Here is a 14379-nt window from a genome sequence, read left to right as displayed (position 1 = left end):
CCCGAGGCTGGTGCAGTCTTCAGGGTGGCCTTATCTCAGTGTCACACCTTGGGGACCGTCAGGATGGCAGTGGCTCTGCAGAGCCCATCCTAGCCTGAAGCTGGATGTAATCGCAGGAGACAAAGCCTCGGGCAGCTTAAATCTGTTTTGGAATGAGATCAGGGAAAGGGGGCCTGGTGAGGGGCCAGGGGAGCGGGGCCACGCCACCCTCAGGGCACAGCTGCGGGGACTGAGGGGTGTTGTGCCCTGAGGGGCCACCATGGCTCCTACCCCACTCCCACCCTCTGAGGGAAGAGGTTTAACCCTCCCTTGCCCAAGGAGCACTTAAGCTTCGAGTTAGTTGTGGCTTTATTGGCCGCTCGAGGTATCCCCGTGCCGGGCCTGACGTAATTTCTGACGGGAAGGCGCGCACTACTTTTTCTCTGGTCCCACCCGCGCCCTCCGCGGAAGGTTACGGGGTCTGTCCGCGAAGCTAGGTAGTTCGGTTACGCGCCTGCGGGTCACCCAAACCGCCGTCCCGCTTCTCCTTTCCCGATCAACCGTCCCTAGCGGGTGCGTGGGGCGCAGAGTGACAGCCGGCGCGTCCAATGAGCGGCGGGGTACGCAGCACCTCCCACCCGCCTCCGGCTCCCTTTGCCTCGCGTTTTTTTTTTTAATTTCACCTTATTTTTTTTTTATTTCCGCCGCGGGCACTCGATTGGCGGCTCAATGCGCCAATCGGCGGCGCGGGCCGGGACTCCTGTCCCGAAACCCAATCGTTAGCCGCTGTTCCTCAAGTGACGGTCGGTAGGGCCAATGGGACGCCTCCCCGCCCACCGCCGGGGGCGGGGCGGTCGTGCAGGAGCAGGCAGCGCTGAGGGAGGAGAGAGATCGCGCAGCTCGCTGAGGAAGAGGTTGGTTTTGAGGTGGTTTGGGTGGGTGGTCCTGGTCGTGTCGTGGGGATGGGGGTTACCGGGCGGCTGCTCCTCGGGAAGGGGAGCCCCGTCGGCTGCGTGCGGGCTGGGCTGGGTCGGGCCTGGGGGGGAACGCACGGAGCAGGCCTGGTCCCGGTGGGGGACGGGGACGCCTCCCCACGCCCGCCCGTCTCCCCCTTTGTTGTGGTGGGACGGCGGCGGCGGGCTGGGGCTCGGCGGGGGGCTGCGAGGGGCGGGAGACAGCTCTTGCCCGCTGGGTCTGTGGGAGGGGAAGGGGGGGGGGCGTGTCGCTGTGTCCTCCCGCTGTGTCCCCCCCGGATGAGGGGTGGGGAGGGGCGGCTTGTCCCCCCCCCCCGTGTGTATATATGGGGGGGCGAGGGGAGGGGGAAACAGAAAGCTCTGTTTTTCCTCCCCCCCCCCCCCCCCCTTTGCCCTGTCTTTTTTCCCTTGCAGTGATCAGGTGTGCAAAACTTGGCGGCGAAGAAAGTTAGGAGCAAGTTTTAAAGAAGCGTTTAGGATTGCAGGCTTCGCTTCAGCCAGTGCCCTTTTGTCTGTTCCTCTCCCAATCCAGAGCAATGGATGTGAAATACACGCTGCCTACATGCGAATTGAAGTTAATGGTTTTCTTCGTGGCGCTAGTTTAATGCTGTAGCTACCCGTGCATTGTAAAATGTAAACAAACATAATCTCTTAAGTGCTTCATCTACCTAGATAAGCACACGGGAGAAGTGTTGCGATAAGTATGAGTAGTTGGTGTTACTGCAGAGTTGCAGAGTTTCTAGTTGCAATTTTTTCTTTTTGTGGGGAGTGGAGGGGAAGAGAAAAAGTGTGACACAGCGTGGTCTTTTAGTCTTCACTCTGGAGAAATAAGAAGGAAAAAAAAGTGGGTGGGTGAAGACCCCTTGTGATAGTCTTGGAGAGCTGTTGAATTGAACAGCTGGAATTCAGATTGTAGCCTAGTCTCATGTCTTTTTGGTTATCTGTCACAGTTTGTGATGAGGGAAAAAAAATTAAACCGGACGTGTGTTGTGCTCTTTTCAAATACTTTACAAACAATAGCATTAAGAAAAAGTTTTGCTTACTGGGTTTACCAAACAAGGATTTCTGAAAATGCTGCTGGTGAACTAGTGAATTAGTGAGAATGCTGAAATTGGTGTGTTGCATGTAGAGCTTGTGTTATCACAGTTCATGGTTGTAAATGAGCAGCAAGAAGATTATAATGATAGCTTATTAGGAGACCACACATAACAGCAGGTTTTTCCTGTTCTTAAGTGTTTCAGCCCAGAGAGCTGTACTTTCAGACTGATTTGTGACACTATTTCTGTGGGGGCTGGATTCTGTAGTGAGAAACGGATTAGTTTTTGCTCTGTTCTCCAGACTGGGGGTGGGAATCCAAAACAAGCAACCCTTCTTGTTGTTAAGGTGAAAGGCTTCTCTTAGCAGAACAAGGTTGCTGTTTAGACTTTCTTGTGCTTTATCGAGGTGTTGGAGTTTGTGTGGTGTGTGAGTAGATTATTTTTGTGTGTGTTTGTTCTGAGGCATAGCTTTAAAACTTTAACATTTACAAACACTAGTGAACTAGAGGGGAATGAGCGTGTAAGTGAAGGGGAGGTTTTTGAAGTCCTTTCCCCCTGTTGGCTTAGCACTATCATGATGAAAGATAGCATTAGTTACAAATGCCTTTCAAAAAGAGGAAAGGGAGGATCTCATTTAAGCTGGTTTAAACTTAACTTAACTTGGGATGTTTAATAGAGTAACCTGGTTCTGTTGTTGTGTGGGTCAGACTTGGACTACACTGACAGTCACTGAAACAAACAAGTATTTGAAGGTCCAGTCTTCTTTATGGAAGAAGCTGGGTGTGTGTAATATAATCTTGGAGAAGAATTTGTCAACTTTCCCTGAGGTTCTGTTTGACAAAAAGAACAACACAATTGGAAAAAACGAGGTTAAAAAAAATTGGTCTCAACTGATCTTTTTTCTTCCACCCAGAAGCTATATTAGTGAACAAAATCAAATAAATTTGAATTACACAGTGATTTTTTCCAAATGGAAGGCACTCCTGGGTTCTCTTCCGTCTTCCTGTTCCACTTGATCTTTCAAAAGTGTTGAGCACCTGTTGATATAATTGAGTTTATTGGAGCTCAAAAAAAATCTCTGCTTCTGAGAGCAACTTTAAAAAACAAAACTTGTTTCCATCTCTCTAATCCCTTTCCCACAAAAGTACTGGGAGAACAGGCTTTGTAGGAGGTTCTGGATAACAACGAATCTGAGCTCTGCTTGAGACTGAAGAGAATTCCAAAGTTTTGTTTCTATAAAGAAAGTATGCAAAGTTTTAATTATAAAAAGTATTCTAGAGTTTTCAAATGTGTTCAGTGCTGCCTTAATGATTGTGCATGTAAATGCCCTGTAATTAAAAGCATCCATTTATGGGCCTGACTTGCTAAGTGAGCTGTAAATTCTGCTTTTCAGATTGGATTTAATGACTCTTATCATAAAGCCACAAACTGGTTGTGAACTGTGCTGAGAGGCAAACAATACCTAAGCTTACTTTGCCAAAATATTTGTAATTGTTGACTTGTTAAACTGAATTGCCGCAGGTCATGCGATGGGATTAGGTTTTTGTAATAGAATGGAGAGTTCAATAGTCTCTGGGCTAGAAGAAATTGGCTGCTGCAGAAAACCTTCCTAAACATTGCTCTCTGCTTCCAGTAGAGAAACTGTGTTAGGAACAGTAAGGCTTCGTTCCAGATAACATGTTGTTATCCTTATGTGTGTTTGACATCCATAGTGTGAAGTAAGACCAAGAAGAGACTGTGAGAGAGCAGTTCCTGGGGGTCTATCAGTTTAGCCTGGGGCTCAAGCTTGATTTAATTACACTGGAGCAATATGAGCTTAACAAGGCACTCTTCACTGCAGAGTGAGCTCTGCTTGTTGGGGGGGGCTGGCCTGTTGGAAGAATATTTGTTAGGCCTGTTTTGAAAGTGAACTTCCATTAACTAATTGTTAAATACAATTATTTATGGTTTAATGAAGTGGAGAAACTGCTAAACTATACATATGAAAACAGGAATAGGTACCTAGGTACCTGATAATCAGTTCTGTGAGTATTCCTGTCAAATTTAGCCCAGGAGTATTTATTTCCTAAAATAATGAGACTGACACTCCTGTTACACAGAAAATTTTAGGCAAAACAAATGAGGTGGGAAGAGCTTGAACTGCTGTGGTTTGGAGTGCTTATTTGGTGCTTTTGTGGGGCTGTTAAGGCCTTTTAGTTTTAAGGAGCAATACTGTGAGGTTCATAATATGAAGTACATGGAAGAAGTTTACTGCTTTGCAGAGACAGGTGGATTGACTGACCGCAGTTGTGGTAATTTTCCTCTTCTGTAGTTCTAGGAGAGTTGCTGAAATACATTGGTCCTATTAGTAGTCTAATCAAAGGTCAGTAAAATTAATATCTCTTCTCATGCCTCCAGTTGCATGCAATTTTAGTGTGCTATGAATGCATGTGTTAATACAGCGGGCTAATTTTCTAATAGCAATATAGCTTTTCATTACTACATTTATCTGTAATTTGCAGTAGCCCTTAGTAATTGAAGAAAAATCCAGCTTCTGAAGCTTTCATAATATTGTGATCATGCCTATTTTAGTTCTGTGTATGAGAAACATGAGTTTTCTCATTTGATTCTGATAATCAAACTTCATGAAATGAGCAAGAGGAAAAAAGTCTTTTCAAAGTAGGTGGGTAGTTCTGTTTTCAACGAGCTGTATAAAGATAATGCAGTTACGCAGAGTTTCAAGATGCACTGCAATACTAGACCATAATAAAACTTAAAAATTAATGTGTAAATTGAGTTTGTATGTAGGCACGTTACAAATTCCTCATTCTAAAGCTGACCCAGAGGAAGAATTTTCTTCACTTCTGTCCCCCCAGATCACAAGCAGCCTGCCTTGAACTTTGTCAGCTCATGTCAAAGCTGAACCGGGACCTTGGCTTGCTTTCTTGGAGCTTTGGTCTGTGAGCGGGCCAGATGGGAGCCCCTTGGAAGGGAGTTCTTTAGAATCAATCCCCACTGCTGGCCTAATTGGCTGAAAAACTGAACTAGGGGGTGGATCTGAGGGCATTGTTCAATAGGGCTGAATTCCCCTTCCTACAGCTCTCTGCCCCCACCTTCCCAAAAGCAAACAACCCCAAACACTCAAAAACCAGTAAGGGAATACTTGAAGCTGTCCTACTCTGACCTGAATATGAGGAGGGAAGGATGGGCACCATCTCACTTTCTCATGTGGTGGTTCTTCAGAAAAGTGTGTATGTGGCAGGAGGTTTGAGCTTCTCCAGTATGACAAAATCAGGTGTCTATAATATGCATTTGTAGGGGAAGAAAGAATTAGCCCTTCTGGAATCTCAAAAGGCTGTTTTTGGAGGGGTTGTGCTTGCAATAGAAGTAGTGAAATGTCTTCTCTTGTCTGTTCTACTAAGTACTTTACCTAGAGTATGTTCTGTCTGAGAGGGAAAAGACTGGCTTTGATTTTAGTTTGAACTTCTTACAGGATTCAGGTTTCCTGTGAGTTGAGATCATTAACATTGGGGAAAACTTTCTCAGATTCTGCTGAGAATAAGCTGTCTCCTTGTTTGGAGTAACACAGCCTAAAGGATCCAGAAGCAGATCATAAATTAGTTCTGTTTTGCTTCTGTTCAGTGCAAGATGAAACACTTGTTTTATTGTTTCTCTGAGTCTTAATGACTTTGTCTTAATAGAGGAGGCTGAACCACGACAAGGCAGTACTGCATAAGCTATGCCCTTTAAAACTTCAACTCTCAATACTGTTTAGCCTAATGTAAGATCTTGATGCTGCCTTAAATGGACTGTGCTTCAATTAATGTTACCTTATTGTGAAGCCACTAAAATCCCAGGGATGCATGTGAAGGGAAAGGGTGGATATTCCCATCCTCTTCTAAAAGATCTGAAACATTGTGCAGGTGGTGTAATGGATAAAGAATCTTGTCCAAATTCCAGGATTAATGAAAAAAAAAAATCGCCTTTAAAAAAAAAAACAAACAAACCAAAAGCCACAACCACAAAAATGGGATTAAAATAGGGAGGAAATGAACTTGTAGACTCTCTCTCAAATGCCACAACTTATTTTCCTCGATGTTCTTTCCCTAGGAGCTTAACCTCTGTCCTGTTTATTCCAGAAGAGCTCTCAGAAAGGAAGTTCCTCTAAGCCAGAATACTTCTAGTAAAACCAGGAGAGATCAGATTTCTTTATTTCAAGTTTAAGATGAATAAGCAGACTGACATGAAATATGTTGCATAAGGCTTTAGAATAAATTAGCCAGAAATCACTTGATATTTTTGGTAGCATCAGTGTGTTTATAGTATGTTCCAGGCACTCAGGAAAGGAAAACTTCCCTTGAAGATTTTAGTCTGCTAGCATGCTGCCCTTAAGGTTTTCTTCATCTTTTATGTTTAGTTATTGCTGGGATCATGGGCTTAATATTTAATACCACAGTAGAATGGAATAATAGCAGACATGACTCAAACTGTGACTTTAAAAGTTGCCAACTATGACACTGACCAACTATGGAGTAAGAGAGATGCTACGGTGGCAGAGATGAAACAAATACCACCAAAATTAGGCAATTTGTAAATTTTCCAGTATTAGTCTGTTGGGAGTAACAGCACGTGTTCCCTATGTTCCAGCAATCTACAGGAACACTTGTACCTCTCTGGGCAAGGGAGCGAGTACTCCTTGAGCATTAAAAGCTGCAGTTTTAAGGCACAATCCAGAGAACATGGAAAGGGATAAAATAGTGGCAGTTTTCTGCTCTGTATTGCACTGCTGCCTTGATGCTAATAGTTCAACTACAGTTGAGCTCAGAAGGGGTCTTGAAAATCTCCCTGCAGTTACTCACAGAGTCCCGATACCATTCCCACTGTGACACACAAACGTATGCAGGAAGGCAAAAGATTAGATTTGGGCTGTGATTTTTTGGGCCTCAGTAGGAAGAGTTGAGCAAGGGAGAGGCAGTGCAGAGTGCAATGGCAAAGCACATTTAAGGTCCTTAAAAGCAAAGGCCATAAATGGGTACTGTTATTGGAGATGGTTGGCTGTAGACTACAAGGAAGTCACAAGAACTATATTGCAGGGAAGCAGGCGTATCGCATATTTAGCTTGTATTTAATCTGTGGCCATTTTAGCAATGTGGAAATGTTTCTTGCAGTGTTGGCAAAGATTATTTTCTGGGTGCATTTGGGGAAAAATAATTCTATATCTTTATGTGGATGGAAAAAGTGTACAAGGAAAAAGCCTAGAGGAATATTTTTAGTGAGAGGCTGGTGTCAACATTGACAGTGTACGAGAGGATGATTCTTTAGGAACAAAGATCAAAACTTCTTATATTACTGTATCAATTTGAAGGTGAAAGTTACAGGTGCTGAATTGAAATGGGATTTGCTGGTCAAAAGTGACTCTTAAACCCACTGGTATAAACATGGTGTCTGAGATTGTCTAGGTGGACACAGATAAAACCCAACGCAAATGTAGGGCTCCTCATTTTTATTTGAGCTCCTGCCAGATGTTCAGCAGCAGACCATGTGCTGTCTGCCTTCTATCCAAATTACTCATGAGGTGTAGATTTCTGTCTTTGTACTTTTTATTTTAATTATAATGTTGAGAGCTTTAGGATACTATGACTAAAAAGATAAGGGAAAAGATGACCATAGACTGATACAATTTTTCTGTGGTCTCTAGATCAGTCCTCATGCAATGTCTTCAAGTACTTGTAATTTAATTGAAGTAGTAAAGCTTTCAGGCTTGGCATCTGTCCAGAGGAGCTTCCTAAACTGTATGAGCTGTGTTCAGATACTTTCTTTGTGACAAAAGGCTGATAGCCCTCTATTTGAGGGAGAGACATGATTCAAATGTACAGAATCATGAAGCTTGTGGATGAGATGAATACAAACAGTTCTTCAGCAAAGCTTGCAGTGGGTAGAACAAGGGGCACTTTCTGACACTAGAAAGGGATCAAATTAAAACAGCTAAAAGCCCTTCTTTAGACAGTGGGAAGTTAAACTCCGGTGCTGTCTGCCACAAGAGATTGTGGAGGTGGGTTCAAAAAGTGGTTCGATGAATTTGTGGACAACAGGTCCATAAATGGCTGCTAAAGGGAATAGGTGGGAGTGTAGCCTTTAATTTGCTGCTGTGTAACAGTTTAAGATGCTGAAGAATTGAGGTGAACGGGCTACATAAAACAGCCAGGTTCATGTACTTTCCTTGAGTAGCGTGTCCTTTTGCTGCCTTTGGAGATGGAGCGCTAGGCTAGATGCACTCTTCTGACCCAGTAGGGTATTTATTAATTTCTTTATTGCTGCTTTTTCCTTGCATAATTTGTGTTCATGGAAATCACTCAGAATTGAACCAAACCATGCCTTGTACTTTGCAGCGCCTCCTCTAGGCTTGGAGAAGAGTGCCACTTTTGCATAAATTAAGCTGGCCAAAATATTCTCCTGTGAGTACTCATTGCAATCAGCTGCAGTATTAAGCTGAATGAAGTCCTGTCCTACTTGTGTCACATTATCTCTGATCAACCTTTGAAAGATACGGGGCCATTACTGGAATAACTTAGTGAAATTCTTATTGATACTCCTGGCAAAACAATAGCTAGAAGGAAGAAGGTAGTTTAAGCTTCCCAGACTCTTAGTCTGCAGCTGTTGTATATGTTTTTTTTATTTTTTTAAATAGCTGCTAAGCTGCTATAATCATTGTAATAAAGGACTCTTTAAGTATGTCCCTTTGGGGTTTTTTGTTTTTTAAATTATTTTTTGCATTTTAAAAAGGGCTAACTTTTACAGGGGTAGCAGATCAACCTGTGCTTTCTGACAGCTTCTATAGAAGCTGGATGAACACACGTCTGTAAGGGAACTGGTTAAAACTAAGTATAATATCTGGAAATTTCTCATTAGTTAGGTCTGAGCTTACAGTCTTCTGGAAATGGGAAAAGGACTTTTTTTTTCTTTCTCCGAGTATGTCAAAATAGTATGAGGGTTCAAATATAAAGAAAAACTGAAATGTATGGGGTTTCTAGATTCCTGCTGTAAGACTTAAATCACTCAATGTGCATTTGAAGCAGAAAGGCAAATATTTTTTTTTAAAAAAGTAAGCACCAGTGAATACAGATGATGATATATAGATCAGCGTTATGTCTTAAGGGAGAGAATACTGCAAAATTGAACACCTCATCACAAGGAATATTGTAAAGCTGAAAAATTAGATAAAAGCATTGAGAATGTTTAGAGGGCCTGGAAGAATAGGCAATTTACCTTGGTGGTAAATGAGACCCTACTGAAGTGTGTGTTTCATAAGGCTGACAATCAAAGGAGTATTCTGGGGCATTGAAAGGTGTCAAATTGGAAGCTGAAGAACAGGAAATATGTATATGATGTGTCAGTGAGCTCCATGAACGGGAGAAGAATTGGCATGTGGATAAGCAGTGGTAGTGGTACGTGGTTGCCTCTGTCAGCATTGAATTTAATGTTCAGATATTACACCATCAGTTGCTAGTGTTTGAAATGTGATCTTTGAAAGCAAAAGAGGCTGTCGTCTTTGGTTTGGTATCTTCGAATTTATTGTGTATGCCTCTGAAATGTCTGGTGTTGGCCTTGCTCAGATGTCTTTTTATAAAGGTCACAATGTCTGCTGTTCCTGGTTTCAGAAACCTAGTGTGAGTGTTTCTTAAAACAGCAGTGGCCATGCAAACCTCCTGTTTCATCTCTGGTGCTACCCAGTGTATTGGATTAAGGGTCTAATATATTTCACTCCTGTGAACAGTTCAGAACATGTGGAAAGGGGAGTAAGACTGCTTAATTTGGCTTTGCCACCAAAATAAATGATCTAAATTGAAGTACATGGACCGGGTTGCATTTCCAGCGATGCAGTCAGTGTTAACACTGCTGCTGGGGCTAGAGTCCTCCATCCACGTTCCTGTAACCCACCTGACATCAGTGTGAGTACTTACGGTACCTTGTGTGAGCTGGTGCAACTTGTTAACCTGGAAGAGAACTAACTCAGCAAAAAAAAAAAAAAAAAAAACAAAAAACAAACACTTGATCAGGTTTTTACTTGGTTATTTAGCTGAGTCTTTGTGGAAAGGTATCGGCACTGGTGCCGAGGTGGTGGTGCCACAGGAAAGAAATGAAGGAGCCCTGGGCTTCCTGCGGCAGGAGGCTGTTGCATTGGCTTGGCTCCCTATGAAACCATGCCCCGAGTGTCCTATTCAGTGTTTAATTTGACAATGTTGGATATTGAATTTATTTTTCTTGTGTTTGGTGCAGCCAGGGCTTCAGTGCAATGCTTTTGCAGGCTGCAAAACCTGTGTTCTGAAATAATTTGAGGCAATTCAATAATTAGAGACAATGCTGTAATAATTTCACGTTATTGAAAGAATAAAAGTTCTTTTCTTATTATAGTCTTGTGTGAAAATGAATGCTTTGACTTTTTACCAAGGCCTCTACTGACAGGACAAGGGACAATGGTTTTAAACTGAAAGAGAGTAGATTTAGATTGGATATTAGGAAGAAATTCTTTACTGTGAGGGTGGTGAGGCACTGGAACAGATTGCCCAGGGAAGTTGTAGATGCCCCATCATTGGAGGTGTTGAAAATCAGGTTGGATGGGGCTTTGAGCAAGTCGATCTAGTGAAAGATGTCCCTGCCTATGGCAGGGGGGTCAGACTAGATGATTTTTAAAGGTCCCTTCCAACCCAAACTATTCTGTGAGTCTTTCTAAATGAATGATTGATGGATTGATTATTTTGAATCACTTGCATAAAGTTACCAGCATTAATCTTGAGTCCCTGTTCATTGGAACCTCTGTCTCTTGATCCCAGAAAACTACAATTCTTGCTTCAGTCATATTTTTAGGTGCTCTCAGAAGCTGGTGTATGGAGGTATAATTTAGTTGAAACTGAAATGTCATTCCTACTGAATATTCTGTTCTGTGGAAGTTGAAAAGTTATGATTTAAAGTTACCTGTAGAATATAATCTAGTGTTGGTTGACATGTTGGTCCTCACTGAAACAGCAAAGATACGACGAGGCATAAATTAGCTGTGAACTCTGTATCCTGAAGCATTCCAAATCAGCCATCCTGTTTTGCAGATGGGAAATGTCAATAAGACTAAGCTAGTATATTTTGGATAGAAGTGAAGCATGCATCTGTACAGGAGGGAGAGGCACGTAAGCTGCCTTGAAAGCTCAATTTGAGTAGCCTGAATGTAGCATTAGCTCTTAGCCATAACAAGGTATTTTCAGCTGACTGAACTAACTTATACAGCTTGGAAATATGGTAACTCTCTGGAGTTCAAATACCCATTTGCTGCCTGGAAATAAGGTTGGTTTTTACTTGAATGCCATACTTCTATTCGTAGGACCGTTGTGTCCTCAAGCACTTTCTAACAGCTGTCTGCCTGAAATAATACGGTTGATTTGAAGCTGATGCTTTAATACCGAAACCTAGCCTAATAGAAGCTGCAAAACCAAGATGTTTTGTCTACATTTCTCTTTTAAATGACTTGAGGTGCAAATTGCAGTGAATGGTAAACATAGTCCAAGTTTCAGCATACCTTCTAATCTTTTACTTTATATAAACATCCTGATTAGGTAGCTGATAATGAAAAGCTATCAATATTGAAAACAGTTCTATTACTCAGGTGCCTGCAAACTAAGATTTTAAAATACCCATTAATGAATATTGAAAGGTTTGATTTTAAGAACTGCCAGTTGAGAAGATTCCTCCTCTGTAGGCCATTGAACTCTAGATTGAAAGATGGGAATAAGCTTATTACCAGACTTTGGAGTAAATTTCAAATGGGTGTCCCTAGTGGAACAAAAATTGGTAGTTATTTAAAACATGACAAACAAATTGAGAAGGTCTTGAGAAGTGGCTGTCTGTTGGAAGACGTCTATCAAGCTTGTCATGGTTTAGCTGGCAACTCAGCCCCACCCAGTTGCTTGCTCACTCCCCCACTAGTGGGATGGGGGAGAGAATCAGAAGGGTAACACTCATGGGTTGGGATAAGAACAGTTTATTAATTAAAATAATTTAAAAAACCCCCAACACAACAAAAATGCAATGGAAAAGGAAAATGAGAGGTGCAAAACCCTGGGGGGGGGAGGGGGAAGGGGGGATGAACCACTGAAACAAACTGCATGAGATGCAGCTGCTTGACCGCCTGCCAACCTGACACCGTGCCTCCTAGAGCTGCAGAACTGCCCCCCCTTAATATACTGGCCATGGTATCACATGGTATGGAATGAACATGCCATTGGCCAGTCAGGGACAGCTGCCCCAGCTGTGGCCCCGCCCCTCCCAGCCTCCTGCTGATGAGGCAGAGCGTGGGAAGCTGGAAAGGTAGCTGAACTGCCACAGGCACCACACTGAGGAGAATTAACCCCTTCTCAGCCCAAACCAGCACATTCTCCACCCCTTATTCCATACCATTTACACCATGACCAGGTCCCATATGATGCAATACAACCGTACCAACCACCACCCCTCCCCTTCCCATCCTTTAACATAATACACAGACATCATTCCCTTAGTTCATGGCCCTTCCCTGTAAAATGTCCATTAAAATGTCCATTGAGTTAACCCAGTCCATGACTCTGGGCTCCATCTGTTGTATCAGGCTTTCAGGGAGGGAGAGATGGTGTGTGTGGCGTTGGGTTGCTGCATACTGAGTCAGTCATTGTTCCATCACTGCTGCACTTTGCTTGTTTCATAGTTGATCCTCCATGGGTTGGGAGGCTCGTACTCTGATATCATTGATACAACACAGAGGTGACACACAACACTATATAGCAGTTTGCATTGTGCCATTCAGTTCATTGACTGTTTTCGCCCAAAATCAAATCCCCTTGAGGCACACATCAGACTCCTCCATCCTCCCGCATCACCCACCAAGTGCACCCAGGTCCTTGAGCAAAAGCAATCCCACGAAAGGGTTTGCCTTTGCCGGAGGCAGGAAGAACCCAGACTGTTTTGCCCAGCATATTTTTCACGTACTCTACAGGGACTCTATCCCCTTCCACAGTATGTAGGATTTCTGACTGGGCAGGGCCAGCTCGGTTGGCAGATCCCCTCGTGTTGACTAACCACGTGGCTTTTGCTAAATGTGTATCCCAGTGCTTGAATGTTCCACCCCCCATTGCTCTCAGTGTGGTCTTTAACAGTCCATTGTATCGTTGGATTTTCCCAGAGGCTGGTGCGTGATAGGGGATGTGATACACCCACTCAATGCCATTCTCTTTGGCCCAGGTGTCTATGAGGTTCTTTTGGAAATGAGTCCCATTGTCTGACTCAATTCTCTCTGGGGTGCCATGTCGCCACAGGACTTGTTTTTTGAGACCCGGGATGGTGTTCCGGACAGTGGCATGGGGAGCAGGATATGTTTCCAGCCAGCCAGTCGTCATTTCTACCATTGTAAGCACATGGTGCTTGCTTGCCTTGGAGGGTTTGGGTGGCCGCAGTGCCTGTCACTTTGCTTCTCAATCCAGAGACATTCTCTTCCCCTTGGGAGCACTGAATACTGTTGTGTAGGGCTCAGTACGCATGGGCCAGGCCCCAACACGTTGCAGTTATCTGTGTCTCTCTGGAGTTCCCAGCGTAACAACATACTTTCTCCAAACATTCTACTAGTTTTTCAGGATTCTGCACTTGTTCGGGGGTGAAACTCCAAAACACTGGGGGTGCCCACTGCCCTAGGTATTTCTCCATGCTATCCCACATGCCCTGCCACTCGTAACTATCAAGCCTTGGGGCAGATTTCTGGGTGATATTCTTAAATTGCTTAGTCAAAACCAAAACAATATGCCGAAAAACTAACAATAAGTGCACCTTAACCACCCAAGGATGTTCAAGATACAAAAAGGTTGTTGTAATAGAGGCAGAGACATCATAGAACAAAGTTGCAAAGGTACTATTCTGTATTTCCTCCATATATAATCTCTCAGAGGAGGAGGTACAATTGCTAACTGCCTCAACAAGGTGGTATCCAAAGTACAGTAATGGTTCCAGCAAAAACCCCAAATACCAGATAAAGCTGAAAACAAGTGTTTGCATAACAAATCTCATAGGCAAAATGTTACTAATCACAGCAGACTAAACAAACCAACACCAATCTTTAACACCAACTGCAAAAAGGACAACATGGTGCTGTGACCAGCAGCTGTTATTATCTCCAACCCTTGAGCCCCAGGTTGGGCACCAAAAAAGTTTGTTGTGGTTTAGCCGGCAGCTCAGCCCCACACAGTCGCTCGCTCACTCCCCCACTGGTAGATGGGGGAGGGAATCAGAAGGGCAACACTCATGGGTTGAGATAAGAACAATTCAATAATTAAAATAAAAGAAAACAACAAAAATGCAATGTAAAGGAAAACAACGAGAAGCGCAAAACCCAGGGGTGGGGG

General features: G+C 43.4%; 1 protein-coding gene across 3 annotated transcripts in view; it reads left to right on the top strand.

The window, feature by feature from the left end:
• The first annotated feature begins 817 nt into the window (after window positions 1-817).
• Window positions 818-14379, top strand: part of LOC142049898 (mothers against decapentaplegic homolog 2) — a 70977-nt gene continuing 57415 nt past the window's right edge. For 2 of the 3 annotated variants that reach the window (XM_075078074.1, XM_075078075.1), the window contains exon 1: window positions 821-893. The gene's annotated coding sequence lies outside the window, so the exon portion shown is untranslated. Of the gene's footprint in view, window positions 894-14379 lie in introns of all 3 variants that reach the window. The other variant, XM_075078073.1, reaches the window with a different exon arrangement.

The sequence above is a fragment of the Phalacrocorax aristotelis genome, chromosome W, assembly GCF_949628215.1.
Source record: "Phalacrocorax aristotelis chromosome W, bGulAri2.1, whole genome shotgun sequence".
NCBI classification, from domain to species: Eukaryota; Metazoa; Chordata; class Aves; order Suliformes; family Phalacrocoracidae; genus Phalacrocorax; species Phalacrocorax aristotelis.
Note: the sequence above shows the minus strand (reverse complement) of the source record. Positions and strands in the feature narration are given on the sequence as shown.